This window comes from Lemur catta, chromosome 9, assembly GCF_020740605.2.
Source record: "Lemur catta isolate mLemCat1 chromosome 9, mLemCat1.pri, whole genome shotgun sequence".
Lineage (NCBI taxonomy): Eukaryota > Metazoa > Chordata > Mammalia > Primates > Lemuridae > Lemur > Lemur catta.
The window spans coordinates 83859937-83875715 of record NC_059136.1 but is presented as its reverse complement, the minus strand read 5'-3'; the positions used below and the strand labels follow the sequence as shown (position 1 = coordinate 83875715).

General features: G+C 36.0%; 1 long non-coding RNA gene across 2 annotated transcripts in view; it reads right to left on the bottom strand.

Annotated features, from left to right (window-relative positions):
* LOC123644698 overlaps window positions 1-15779 on the bottom strand; it is a 67402-nt gene that overhangs the window by 30984 nt on the left and 20639 nt on the right. The window lies entirely within an intron of this gene.

Here is a 15779-nt window from a genome sequence, read left to right as displayed (position 1 = left end):
GTCACCTTAATTCCTTAAAACAAGTTGGGTACCTCTGAAAATGTGCCATTCCAGTCAAAGCCTTGGTAAAATAACCAATGTCTTTAATTGTGACCTGTTACAGGAGAAATAGACCATTATTGAATTTATGCAAATAACTATATTGCCATAAATTAAGGATACTCAGATAGTTTTCAAATTCTGGAGAAATCAAGTATTAAATAGAAAGAACAATTAATATTCCAATTTTTGCTTACAAATATATGTTAATACTTTGCTGTAAGCTATAAACAGCTCAAAAGAAGGGAAAGAAATTTTTTTGACTTCTGGAAAACAAAACACAAAAAGAATCAGGAATGTTTCAAATAAAAAGTTATAAAAAATTTAGTTCAGTCCCATGTAATTAATTCCTGTTCCGTTTGAGTTTGAGTTAACAATACTCATGAATGCATCAGTTTTTAAATTAAAGTCCTAGAAGTTTGTTTTGTTTTAGTCCAGGGGTATATAATCTCTACAGTTAACAGAAACCTGTATTCAAGAGAATCTGTCAGTCTTTTCCACAACTTTCCTGGAAGAGGCAAATTTTGGAGGATAGCCAGTTAGTTAAAAAAACTACGTTTTGAGAAGAATCTATGGATAACAAAAGTCTTAGACATGGTTAAAGAGACAATTGACAAAGAAAGTTGATTAGCTTTGTAGCATACAACAATTTAACATAATAACCATAATTATTACTGATAACATACAACAAGACATCAGAATTTTAGGACTCTTATACATATCGGAACATATTAATAACATGTTTATACAAATATACCCCAAAGAAAGTTAAACACCATTTGATATTTGACAATACTTCCTGTATGGTTTTAACATACCAAATAAGCCTTTTACATCTCCCTTAGACATTCAGTGACCCTAATATTTGAATAGCTAGTTTGAGGTAAAAAAAGACTGCATTTAGAATTTTGATTTTGGGAAGTTTGTCAGATATCAAAGGCTTAATACACTTGCTATCATAAAACACTAGTCATAAAACAGGATCACAGGGTAGTATAATAATATATAGTCATTCATTTAGCCAAACTGATAATTCAAAGATTTTAAAAAGCAATCAGAAAGTTTTCGAGTTATAAGACCCAATAGAAACAAAATGAAAGTCAACATAATAAAGAGGTAAAAATGAATCTCCCTTTTTCTCTCTCTCCTTATTTTGTAGTCTATTCAAAAGGTGAGCAAAATTCTTTTATTTCTATTGATATTATATGAAAATCTTGTTCAAAGAGAAAACCAAATTTTACCTTTGCATTAGTGTATTACTAATGGCAAAGTTAATTTTAGTAAAAATCTTATAAATAAATCTAATTTTAATCAATTTGATCATAAAGTAAGATTTTAATAAACATTTTATAATCATCATCATTTAAAAATTTTTTATATCCATTTAGTTTTAATTATCATTTATTTATTTAATTTAAATCAATTTTTTAAAACCTGCAAATTAGACAAAATTATATTTTTAACAAAAACTATATTATATTCTTATGCCTTCTTATAACCCTTTTTTAATTAAAAATTTTATTTTTCTTATATATTTTGCATATAGAATTTTCTTATATCTAGTAGTTTTAATTACATGTATTAATTATAATGCCAACTCTTAGAAAAACCTAGGAAGTTAAAATAAATCTGAATTGCTATCAGTACCCAATTTTTATTAGCACATCTAAATATATTTAGTTTTCTATACCATCATATAAAAATCAGATGTCAAAGTGTAATAATTAATGTTTGAGTATTTTATCTTATAAATGATTCAGACATTTTATGATTATCCTGTTTAACTTCACATGACTTTAAGATTTTAAATTACTGAAAAGAATTTTGAAATCACATCACAGGCACTATTCCTAAAGTCTTTCCCAGCCCTCTTAGGTCTCACGTAGCCACGTGAGCCACGTGGCATCAAAGACGGCTATGAAAGACAGGGCCTGTCTGTGTATTCAATTATATATGAGATGAAGAGCTCAAGACAGAAGACAGGACGCTTGGAGGATCCAACCCCATTCAGAATAGCCAGGAGTCAAAGCTGGGGCACGGAACTAGGGGTCATATTGGGCTAACTTGTGCCTTGGAACTGCTGGTCTAAAGCACTGAGAACATGTCCCCAGGCCTCACCATGGCCACCTATCCAGACCCCAGAATCCAGAGGCTCAAAACCAAAAACATAAATTTATAGTCAAATCCATCAAGTGTTAAAAATATTATAGAAGCAAAAACTTATGACCTTAAAACATCTAGACTTTAATAACAATTGCAAAACTAGTTTTATTTGCCAAAGATTATTAAAGTCACATGAATCAAAAGGCATTTGATTTAATTTTTATTTTCCTGATAAAATATTTCACTTAAGTGCTTACTTTTTTTTTTAAAGCCAATTAATTAGAGCTCTTTTACATATTTTGGTAGTGAAATACCACAGACACATGACATATATAGACACATAGACATACAGACAGAAGTTGATCTTACAGCTTTTATAAAAAAAATTTTATTTGCCAGCTTTTAAATATACATATTTTTATTTAGACTATCAAGCTATTACTTATCTATTTTAGTGCTCTAAGCAATTGTTAGCTAGGCAATAATTTGCCTTTTAAAAAGATAACCCCTAGGTGAAACAGGCAGAAAATTTATATCTCAAAAACACAGAGCTAAGTTTCAGGCCTAAATATTGTACCATCACTTATTTGCTCATACCAAAGGGAAAAAAGGTTGCATGTAAAGTCCCAGTTAAGGCAAGATGGCCAGGAAAAGTACCCTAAACAAAGGTGAGACTTGTCATGCAAATTTAGAACAATGGGAAGAGTTTCTATTGAGTCAGTCCTCCCTCTCAGACACTCCTATAAAGGAAAATTTCCTTTATAGATATAAATTTCTTTTACAAAAGAGTTTCAAGATAGCTAGTTAAATGCCAGGAAGGTGTGTTTTAGGTAGGTGGTCTTTTAAACTTAGCTACTGTTTTTTTTTTTTTTAAGCTAAAATTAATGAGTTCAGGGTGGAGTTCACTAAAGAATAGGATTTTAAAAAAGGCATTTCTATATTTGGACTTGGCATGGATAGATCTGAAAAAGAAGCAAGTCTATTTTACTTGAGAGCCTACCTTTTGTAAACACTTTATCCAGGATGGATTTCTTTTCACCTTCAGGGCAGGATAATAACTAAGCCAAAAGGTTGGCAGATTTAATTTTTATTATTAATTAGTCACTTAAACTTTTTATTTGCCTCTTGTGAAGAGACTTTTAAATCTTTTTATAAGCTTCTGCTCATTAATAGACATCCCTGGATGAGACCAATTCAAGGGCCCTCATTTTTAAATATACTTCTTAAAGCTGTCTGTTTGGAACATTTCATTGTGATTTTAAGCTGCTTTTAGTAAGATTTTGCCATTTCTGTAAGCATTTGCTGCTTCCAGGGCCCAATATTCATACATGTACAGGTGGGCACAGGCAGAAATAGAGTCCTCAGTTCTTCAGAAATTAAGGATTCCATTTTTAACTTGAATCTTGGCTTTGGCTCTCAGATCTCCATGATCAACTTAGGCAATGATTTTTCCTTGCCCAAGCACACAAGAAAAAGAAACAAAGGAAAGAACACAGAAATCCCTGCAAATTCCTGACGGCAGGTGTTCACACCTCCTGTAGTATTGCCATTTACTGCCAGTTTCTGCCTGACCCAGTCGGACCCCTGAGGCTTCTAACTGCATCCAAGCCAGTTAATTATCAGATCCAATCCGATCCCAGACCCAGTCCAGATTCTGTTCTGACTTCCGAACCCAGTTAGGATCAAAAATTTGGTCAAACAAACTCGGAGAGCTCAAAATACAAACCTGTGTAGCTTTGGAATCCGAGAGAGAACCTACCCACAATCCCCAGTTGCTGTGAGAGAGCAAAGGACACAGTGGGCCCAGTGGGCACCTTGCTTGTTCACCAGGTGCTCTAGCGGTCTCTGGGAGCTCTATTTCAGAACTCACTTCTGACAAATTAAATTTCACAGAGTTTAATCGAGCAAAAAACAACTCACAAATGGAGCAGCCCCTAAACTAGAACAGGTTCAAAGAGACCCCAGCCTGACGCGTGGTTGAAGAAGATTCATGGACAGTATGGCTCAGTGTTTGCCTTACTTAAACAGTTTGAACAGTTGACCACCTTTGGCCAAAGCTCTGTGATCAGCAAAGAGGAAGGAAGGAGTAGGGAGAAGTGAAGGTAAATGAAGCACACTTTAGCAGGGATCAACAGGTGACATTTTTGCTTTTGAAGTTTGTAACTAAAGTACCCTTCCAAGTGAAACCAATAAGCCTTAGCCAACATTATAACTTAATCAAGGAAGCAAGAGTGTCTCCAAAGAGGTGGAGAACAGTTTTTACAAGATCCAAAAAAGTCACAGAAATAGCTCAAAGAAAGGAAAGTTTCACTAGCCATAAACCAGGTGTCATCCACATTTCTGTCTGGCTATATTTTCTAGGATCTCTACTTCTCCCCTAACTGTTTATACAGAAATGTCTAAAAGCCCCATATGCTGCCACAGGATACAAGAAAACAAAAGCTATGCGTGGAAGGGCAATAAATGGCAAAAGTTACACAAATACCAAACCAGGAAAGGCTCATTCCCTACCTGGGATTCGAACTTGTGCTGCTGAGGTGAAAGCACAGACTTTAACCATTAGGCTACAGGTAAATGGGCCTCTGCTTCCCACAGAGGCAGCTATCCTCACAGTGCAGGGTACAAAGGATCAGATATTTACTCTTCGACTTTCTAAAGAGAATTTTTAAGGCTATCCATGAAATTGTTAGTGTTTTTCTTTTAGTTTTATCTTTACATAAATACAAATAAGGCAATTGTTTAGAATAAGAGATCTCTAAAATCTATTTTTTTTTTAATTTAGGAGTCTCTTTAATTTAAAGGGTCCATTTTTAGCCATTAATTTTTAATGATATATTTGTTCTAAATCAGCTTAATTTAACAGCCTCTCTAGATGTAATCCCAAAGGTGCCCTCATTTCTCCTAGAAATAGGCTGAGATAGCAACAAATGTTGACACAACAAAAGCCCCTTATAAATGGAACCTTTTAAGACAAACACTCCCTAGAGCTTGCCATGTTTGGGAACCAAAAAAATCTCAGGTTCCCAGGCCTCTTTATGCTGGCCCCCAAATGGAACCAAACAATTGCATGCCCTGATGGTGGAGACCAAGAGGGAGTATTCCCATGCGGTCCCAAGATAAGCTCTCAGGGACATAGAGCAAGGTAAGAGGGAATTTTATCTGGTACCCCTCTTCATGACAGAAAAACATAGAAAGACAGAGCACCAAGGGAAAACACCATTTCTGGGAGGAAAGGGAGTCAAATAAATATATACAATAAGCAAGGCAAACAAAAGGCCTTCCAAAACCAGTGAAACAAAAATTCAAGAGTATTCTTCCAGACAGTCCCCCTATGTTTTGTCCAGTTGGGGAGAGGTCTCCACAAGATGAGACTCTTCTTAGAATATAGGGAAAGCCAACCGTGGCTGATGAAGAAGCCACAGTGCCTCCAGAGAGGCCAATAATTAGGAGAAGGAACAGGGTGCTGGCTATTCTTGGAATACTCACCGAGGATGTCTTCAAGTTCTAGAAACTGTTTCTCCACCGGAAACAGGTCCAAGCACCATGGGTTGACAACATTCCACCAGTAGGGACAGTGCCAGAGATGGTCCTCAGTACAAGAGAACTGAGCAGCCACTAGGGCACGTCTCTAAGTCCATCCCATCACTGAGAGGCTGTTGAACAGCAGGCAAGTGCCCACAAGGGTGATCCTGGATGAGGCTCCATTTTGTGACAGCCCAACCAGGTTCATCTCCCGTTGCTCCAGAAGAAGCTAATACACCGAGACAGCAGGGGTTACAGCAGAGAAAGAGTTTCATATCGCAAGCACCATATGAAGAGATGGGAAGAATTTCTCAAATCTATCTCCCTGAGAATTTGGGAGCCAGGGTTTTTAAAGATAGTTTGGCAGGCACAGGGCTAGGGAATTGGGTCTGCTTATGGGGAAGCCTTGGAGTCACTTTTCTCCACCCTGACCCAGTAATTTTGTACTTCTAGCCCTTCTTCCTCAGGATCCATAAAATGGCGGGAATCTTTATCTGGGACTTCCTGGGCAGTGAGCAGATCCTGCTCCCCTTCCTCCCATCTGTGCTAATACATCTGACCCTCTCTGAATGCCGTTCCATGTGGAAAAATGGAACACTAGGGAAGCCACCCTCTGCTTTCTCCTTTCTGCCTAGTCCTTACACTATCAGAGTTAGTGAATAAGGCTTTGGTGTTACTTAATCGACCACCTTGACATCTGCATCTCCTAACAGCATAGTATGTTTTTTTTTCTGACAATTAAATGGAGTCCTCCGTTCCTCCCAGTAATCTGTCTATTATCAATCTAGCTGTACATCCACCTACCTGTCACTCTGTCTAAATCTGGCTCTGCAAGATATTTTAATTACTTTTACGGATTATGGTTAGAGGATGGGACCATAGCCTGAGTGCTTCCAGAGGCACTGAGATCTGGGAACCCCCACACCTAAAAATAACTGCCCACTTTCAACTTTTAAAGTCCAAAAATGTCATGTTTGTGACAATTGTGAGTGCTACACTTACGAAAATGGCCTTAGGAAAAGCAGATGATGGGCATCCACCAAATTTCATTTATAACTATGGCCTATGTCACAACATTTCTTAAACTTCCCTAATGATAAGGACTATGTGGATTACTAGGTAAAATCAGATTCCCAGGAGCCACCCCAAACCAACTGAGTAAGATTTGCCAAGGGAAAGGGCTAGGAATTATTATGGCAGAGTGTCTGGGCTCATCCTTGTTATTAGAGAAGTTTTGGTAATCCTGGCCAGACTTGAAGTAAAAGCATATTTCGAATCCTGATCTTCCTGCCTTCAATTTTATTAAATTGTTGTAGAATTGATTAAGTTTGGTAGTATGATATAAACCTTTTCATGTTAGTGTTGTTTTGACCTTGCCATATCCTGCTATATTCTTTAATTCTCCAGACTCCATCTGGTTTAAGCAAACATGCTCATGGTTCAATTTTTATTTTCTTCACTTTCAGGATGAGAAAGTTTATAAGAATTCTTAGGAAATTGGTGGCAGTCTAATTTTCAGAGCTGTATTTCATTTGAGTGCTATGAAACTTACAGCAGGCACATTTAAAATAAAGACAGAGGCCTTTATAATTTCACTTTCATGTATTTTCAGCATCTCCGAAGTTGTTGCTTAGTACAATCTTACAATATTTGTAAGAGCACTTATTATGTTGTTTCTTATAGCTATGATTTATTGTACCTATTTGCAATCCCTAAAGAATTCTACAGAATTTTAAGCTAAATTTACTTAGAGAATTTTTTTTCCTAACGCTTCAGTAGATTCACACAACAGCTGTTGGGCTCTCCTTCAAATAGTTTAGTAACATGAAGATCTGGAAAAGATCTGGGCTCATTCTATGTAACAGGCCCAGCGTTTGCCACTTATGATTGAAACATAAGCTCCCATACATTATAAGTAGCCCTTCCATCTCCATCATTGAGTGATATCTATAATACATGAAAAGCTGCTATATACATTTATCCAGCTGACACCTGCACAAATGAATACACTACTCTTCAAAATAGAAACACATATTTGCAAATTCATTACAGAAACAAGCATCTCTCTCATATTAAATTTCACAACAGAAATCATAGTAGCCCAAAGGGTAAAGACACTGCACTACTTATAATGAATGCATTTGAGTTTACAGAATGAAGCTTTAAATTATCATAACTTAGAATTTTAAATCCTTGAATATAAAATAGCTTTAGTTACTACTTTCCCAAGATGTTCATAAAGACACACACACACACACACACTTTTTTTTTTCAACTAAATACTATTGTATAATGAAAGTCTAAGTCCTCACATGGGTCAATCTGACTCTTACCGCAGATAGACTGAGTATGGAACATGATTACAATGGATCTTTTTGGTCATAAATGGAGATGCTTACAGTTGGTAAGACGGTTTCATAAAACGTGGTAGTCCCTGCCTTTATAGAATTCATAAACTAGTAATGGAGACATATAAAAAGTTATTAGAAGGGAAAACAATAAGTATTTTGGAAGTAAATGTACTGTTTTAGGTGAGCACAGAAGAAATGAGTCAGAATGAGTTTGTCTGGAAAAGTCAGAGGCATTCATGGAAGAGGAAATCACCCTGCTGGATATGGAGGGAGAGTAGAAGTTCTGCAGCTAAATAAAGAAAGAAAAGGGTGTTTTAGGAAGAAAGAATATTCTGTGTAAAGTCATGCAAGTGTGAAAGACTAAGATCTACATGATGAAGTAGGTGTAGTTTGGTATGGCTACAATATATGAGAAAGAAGCCACTCTTACCAAGGTTGAAATAAAGTTCCAATGAAAATCATATTTGGCATGAATATCATGCCATCACCCAGCACTTAAAACAACTTTTAAGGATTTGAGGGGTTTCTGCTTGTTTGTATTTGGTTTTGATATTTAAACTGAAATATTGAATTTAATCAATAGGCAGGTATTAACCAAGAAAAGCACAGGAGCATACAAATAAAATATAAGCGATGTATTTGAAGAAAGAACTTCATTAGAGATTTTTTGATTATGTGATTGACAACCACCTTAGTCAATATCTTTTCAGTATGAACATGATATCAGGAGAAATATGACCATATACTGACAAGCTCTCCAAGAAAGATGTGCAGGTATGCGCGGTTTAAGGCCTCCCATCAAAATAAGCAGAAAATCTCAAAAGAATTTCACTTAGAGGAGTCTACTGCTTAATAAGCAATAACCACCAGTGAGGTCCTTCTAATCTGCCTCTTCGTGAATTGCTTTTCAAAATGAAAGGGCAACCAAGGGTCGCCAGACCCTTAAGAAAATCTTTCAACATGAAAGAAAGAGTCCTAAACAAATAAATATGAGAAAATCTTCAGATGAAACAGAGAGAATACAGAGAGTAGGAGAAAATTTCAAAAATAAATTACTGAGGGTACCCAGTGTGGGCCCAAGACATTTACTACTAGACTGAATGTCCTACAGATAATACCTATGAACCCTGGGTGAAATATGGAAAACAACTACCTGAAGACAGTAAAGAGTGAACAAAAGCAGGCAGACTCGGGAGGGGAGATAACATTTGGAAGAAGGGACTTCCCTCTACCCTTTTTAAATGGTTTTTAGCTATGGGCAGTCTGAAGTTGGCACCACATAAGTGTTGAAACCATTAGAGAAAACACATCTTTCTGTTCTGAAGAAATAAAGGACAGAGTTCAGAGGTATCAGAGACACTGGAGAGTGAAGGGAAAATCCTAGAAAGGTGAGAGTAAAAGAGGAGGATTTTCAAATTCCGTACATAAACTTTGAACAAACGAATATAGGACTGACCCTTATTCATGCACACATAAAGCAGACTCCACGCAGCATATGTTCAGTTTGAGCTAAACCAAGTTAATTGCCTACAAAACAAAATGCAACACCTTTTGGAGAAATATAGAAAAAGCCAGAGTCTCTAAATTATAGAATTTGTGATATTCAAGATACAATCCAGAATTACTCACCAAAGAAAAACAAGAAATATGACCCATTTTCAAAAGAAATGATGGTAAAGAGAGACTGAACCCAAAAGTGACCAAGATGTTGGAAACAGTAGGTGAGATTTTAAAGTGAATATGCAATTATACTGAATGAGGTAAGAGGAAATCCAGTCATAATGAATGAAAAGATAGAAATTGTTAGCAGAGAAATAGAATCAAATGGAAATTCTATAGAGAAGTAAAAATATAATATTTGAAATTAAAATTTACTGGATGGGTTTAGCAGTAGGAAAGAGACGGCAAAAGAAAGGGCAAGTAACCTTGAAGGTAAATCAGTATAATTTATCTAATTTGAAGAAGTCAAAAGAAAAAGATAGGGAGAAAAGAGGATGAGGGTCTCATGGACCCTTGGGGCAATAGCAAAAGATGTCATATACATGTATTATTGTGTCTCAGAAGGACAACAGAGAGAGAATGAGGAGAAAAAGATATGCAAACAACAATGGCTATGACTTCTGCTTCTGGCCAAGATGGAGTAACAGGGACAGGATTTATCTCTCATCTAAAGCAACCCCTAAAAGTATATAAGATACACAAAACCGTTTTTGAAGACACCGAGAATCAGGCAATGAAGGACAGAAAAGAGATGAGTTAGTGCTATGATTGCTCCAGCTTACTGACTGGAGAGCATTTCCTTGCTATGGTGAAGGGAGAAGTAACCCATTTGAACCCAGTGGTCTCTCTAAGTTGATGAGAAAGAGCAGAGAGCCTCAGCAGAACAAAGTCGTTAGAGCTCATGGGGCAGAAGATCAGAGAGGAGAGAGCTACAGAGAGAGACAATCCCAGAGATCTGCAAAGGGTCCCCCTTAACAGTAGAGTATTGATCAGCGCATGTCGGTGGTAAGGAAATTACGTGAGGTCAGAGAAAACAATCTGAAAGGATTTAGAGGAAACAGTGCCTAGTAGTCTCACAGAACTAGGAATAGTACCTGATCTCACCATTCAGACTTACACTCTGAAATGCAAAAAGACATTGCTGAGAAAATTAAAGAAGACCTAAAGACATGGAGAGATACACTGTGTTCCTGGTCAGAAGACTCAATGTTGTTAAGATGTCAGTTCATCCCAAATGTATTTATAAATCCAATGCAATCACAATTAAAACCCCAGCAGACTATTCTGTGTAAGTTGACAAATTGACTCTAAAATTCCTGTGTAATGAGTGTATCTAAAAGAACAGAACAAATTTGAAAAAGGACGAAGTTGGAGAAATATTGCTACCTGATTTTAATACTTATTATAAAGCTATGATATCAAGACAGTGTGGTACTGGCGTAAAGACAGAGATCAAAGGGACAGATCAGAGAGTCCAGAAATCTATCATCTGTACATGGACAACTTATTTTCCACAGAAATGCAAAGGTAATTCAATGGAGAACAGATAATCTTTTGAGATGGTAATGGAGCGAGTGGCCATCCATGTATCAAAACAAATTCATATCCTTGTACCATATAGAAATAGTAACTCAAATAGATCATAGAAAAAAATATAAAACCTAAAACTATGTCAAAAAAAAACCTATGAGGAAATATTTGTGAGCTTGGGTTAGTCAAATATTTTTTAGATATGACCCCAAAGGCATGATCCCTGAAAAAATCAACAAGTAGAATGGTGGTTGCCAGGGGCTGGGGAGAAGTGTAATGGGGATTTGTTGTTTAATGGGTAGTTTTAATTTTGCAAGATGAAAAAGTCTGGATATTGGTTATACAACAATGTGAATATACTTAACATTGAATTGTACACTTAGAAATGATTAAGATAGTAAATTTTATGGTATGTATATGTTAGCATTACTTTCTTAAAAAGTGAAAACCCAGAAACAACCTAAATTTCTAACAATAGGGACCTGACATTATAAAGTATGGCATTGCCATATGACCAAAAACTCTATAGCCTCTAAATTTAAGGCATTATATTAATAAAAGAATATTTTATGACTTAAAGAGCTCATGATTCAGTATCAAGAAAAAAGTAAGATTAGAAAACTGCATGTGAACTAGAATTCATTTTTTAAAACCTGTATATCTGACTATTGAAAAAAGTCTGGAATGTTAACAAGCATTATAACTAAGTGGCACAATTACAGGTAATTTATTTTGTTTTTTTCATAGTTCTGTATTTTTGAAATTTTCTATAATATATTCTTTTTATAATCAAATTTTTAAGTTATTTAAAACAATTTTAATATATGAAACTACACTGGTAATAAAACTGTATAGAATTACTAAGTTCTATACTGTCTTTTTTTTTTTTTCATTACTAAGATGAAAAAAGACTGCCAATGCTAAATGTGTGTGCGATGTGGAACAACTGGAGCTCTTCAACACTTTTGGTGGGAATGAAAAATGGTATGACCTGTTCGGAAAACAGTTTGGTAGTTTCTTAAAAATTTAAACATTCTCCTACAATATAACCCGGCCATTCAACTCCTGGGTATTTAACCAAGAGAGATAAAAAAGAGTGTACATGGGCCGGGCGCGGTGGCTCACGCCTGTAATCCTAGCACTCTGGGAGGCCGAGGCGGGTGGATCGCTCAAGGTCAGGAGTTCGAGACCAGCCTGAGCAAGAGCGAGACCCCCGTCTCTACTAAAAATAGAAAGAAGTGATCTGGCCAACTAAAGTATATATAGAAAAAATTAGCCGGGCATGGTGGCGCATGCCTATAGTCCCAGCTACCCGGGAGGCTGAGGCAGTAGGATCGCTTAAGCCCAGGAGTTTGAGGTTGCTGTGAGTTAGGCTGATGCCACGGCACTCACTCTAGCCCGGGCAACAAAGAGAGACTCTGACTCAAAAAAAAAAACAGTGTACATGAATGTTCAAAGCAATTTTATTTGCAATGGTCCAAAAGTGGAAACAACCCAAATGTCCATCCACGGATGAATGGATGAACATGTTGTGGTGTATCCATACAATAGAATACTACTCAGCAATGAAAAGTAATGAACTATTGGTATACACAATAATGTATTAATCTCAAAATAATTTTCAGTGAAAGTAGCTAGATAAAAAAGTATACATAATATATGAGTTCGTATATATAAAATTCTAGAAAATGCAAACCTATAGTGTCAGAAAGAAGATCAGTGGGAGCCTGTGAATTGGGTAGAAGAAGAGAGGACTTACTAAACGGCAGAAGGAAAAACCTAGGGTAATAGATATGTTCATTGTTTTGATTGTGGTAATGGTCTCCTGAGTGTATATGTATGTCAAAATGTATCCACATGTACATTTTGAATATGTGCTGTTTATTGTATGTCAATTATACCTCAATAGGCTGTTGTAAAAAATCAGCAAACTTCAAGTTGAAAAAATAAAAATAAAACCCAATTTTGGCTCATCATAATAAAAATGCAGAATACCAAAAATAAAGAGGAAATCTTGAAAGCATCCAGAGAAAAACAACACATTCTATGCAGGTGAACAAGATGGCGATACAACATAATTAGAGTTCTGAAAGAACAGGGAAAAAAAAATCTGTCAGCTCTCACACCTCTATCCAGCAAAAATGAAGGAGGCAAAATAAAGGTAATTTTAGATAAGGCAAAGAGAATTCGTCACCAGCAGACAGGCCCCTTGAGAAATGCTAACAGGAATTCTTCAGGTTTTAGGAAAATGATAACACATCAAAATTCAGGTCTTCAGGAAGGAATTAAGAACACTGGAAATAAAGATGTACATTTCATAAGGCTAAAAGGATCAGTTTAATAGGAAGACAATATTCATAAGTAGTTTTTTTCTCTTTTAACAGCTTCAAAATTCATGAAACTACAGTGACAGAATCAAATGGAGAAATAAATGGTTCTAAAATCATAACTGACAATTTTTAAAACCATTCTTTCCACAATTGATGGAATGGGATAAAGAAAAACAATAATGACATAGATAGATCTGAGCTATCAGTCACCTGGGCCTAAATGATATTCATAGAACACTACATTGAACAACTAACTGCTGAGCTCTTTGCAAGAAAACATGATGTGTTCACTGAGAGAAAGCATATGCTGGACCCTCCGACAAATCTCAATAAATTTAAAAGGGTTGAAAGTATATGGTATATGTTCTCTGATCATAACAGAGTTAAATTAGAAATCAACAATAATATGAAATCTAGGAAAACCTCTGAAATTATAGAAAATCCCCTAATTTCTTTAATGAAGAAATCATCAAAGAAATTAGAAGATATTTTGAACTGGATAAAAGGAAACATAAAACCACAAAGTTTTTAAAAGGGAACATAGGATAATATTTGTGATTTGTGGAAAAGCAAAGTTCTGGGACCTGAAACATAAAGCAATAACCATAATAGAAAAAAAAAAAGGATAAATTTAGACTTTTATCACAAGTTAAAACTGTTTAACAAAGGCACCACCAGTGAATTGAATGCCCTTGCTGCAGATTTGAAGATAATGCACATTGCAATCCACGTATCTGACAAAGGACTGGCATGCAGGATATATAAAGAAATCCTACAACTCAGTAATAGAAAGAAAGCTCAAGGACCTGGCACAGTGGCCCACACCTGAAATCCCAGCACTTTAGGAGGCTGAGGTGGGAGGATTGTTTGAGGCCAGGAGTTCAAGATCATGCTGGGCAACCTAGTGAGAGTCCATCTCCGCACACACACACACAAAATTAAAATAAAATAAAAAAAATTGGCCGGGAGCGGTGGTTCAAGCCTGTAATCCTAGCACTCTGGGAGGCCGAGGCGGGTGGATTGCTTGAGGTCAGGAGTTCAAGCCCAGCCTGAGCAAGAGCAAGACCCCGTCTCCACTAAAAATAGAAAGAAATTATCTGGCCAACTAAAATTATATATAGAAAAAAATTAGCCGGGCATGGCGGCACATGCCTGTAGTCCCAGCTACTTGGGAGGCTGAGGCAGGAGGATTGCTCAAGCCCAGGAGTTTGAGGTTGCTGTGAGCTAGGCTGACGCCACAGCACTCATTCTAGCCTGGGCAACAAAGTGAGACTCTGTCTCAAAAAAAAAAAAAAAAATTAGCTGGGTGTGGTGGTGCATGCCTGTAGTTCCAGCTGCTTTGTAGGCTGAGGTGGGAGAATAGCTTGAGTCCAGGAGGTGGAGGTTACAGTGAGCTATGATCACACCACTGCACTACAGCCTGGGTGACAGAAAAAGACAGTTCGATAAAAGTGGTTAAAGGAATTGGATAGATATATATCAACAAGCAGCACATGGAACAAGCTCATAAAAATGTATTCAACATTGTTAGTCATCAGAGAAATGAAAATTGGGACTACATAGTGATAACTACTACCCACACACCAGAATGACTAAAATTAGAAAGAGCATTGACATCAAATTTTGGTAAGGTTGTACAGCAACTAGAAATCTCATATATTATTGTTTGGAGTGTAAAACAGGACAACTATTTTGAAAAATAGAACCAACATTTTCTTGTAAAACTAAACATATACTAACCAATGATCAGCAATACTACTTTTAGGTATTTACTCAATAGAAATAAAAGCATATACACACAAAAAGCCTAGTATAAGCATATTCAGCCCTGCTTTGTTTATAATAGCCCAAAGTGGAAAACGTCCTATAGATGCTTTAGTGGAAGAGAATGAACAAACAAGCTATGGCATATTCATAGAATGAAATGCTCAGCAATAAAAAGAACCAACTATTGATGTGCAACAATATGAATAAATCTCATAATAAATCTCATTATGGTTGAGCAAGAGAAGTTAGACAAAAAAGTATTTATACTTTACTACAGTATTATATTATTATAAGTTCTAAAATAGTCAAAGACAATGAAGGATGAAAAAATTTGAACAGTGCTTTTCTTGGGGTGGGGTTGGGATTGGTGATATTGAAAGAACATAAAAGATCTTGATAGAGTTAAAGTAACATTTTAAAATGATGGGCTTTGGGCTATACAAGTATATAAATTTTTCATAACTCAGCAAAATTTGTGCATTAATTATGTATAAATTTTACATCAAAAGGAAAAACTTAAACATTGAATTCTAGTTAATGATAGAGCAAGCTGAAGTACCTAGGGGAAACATACTTGTCTGCAATTTACTTTAAAAAGCATAGAACAAGTAATGTGTCATTGTAGAAATCAATATGT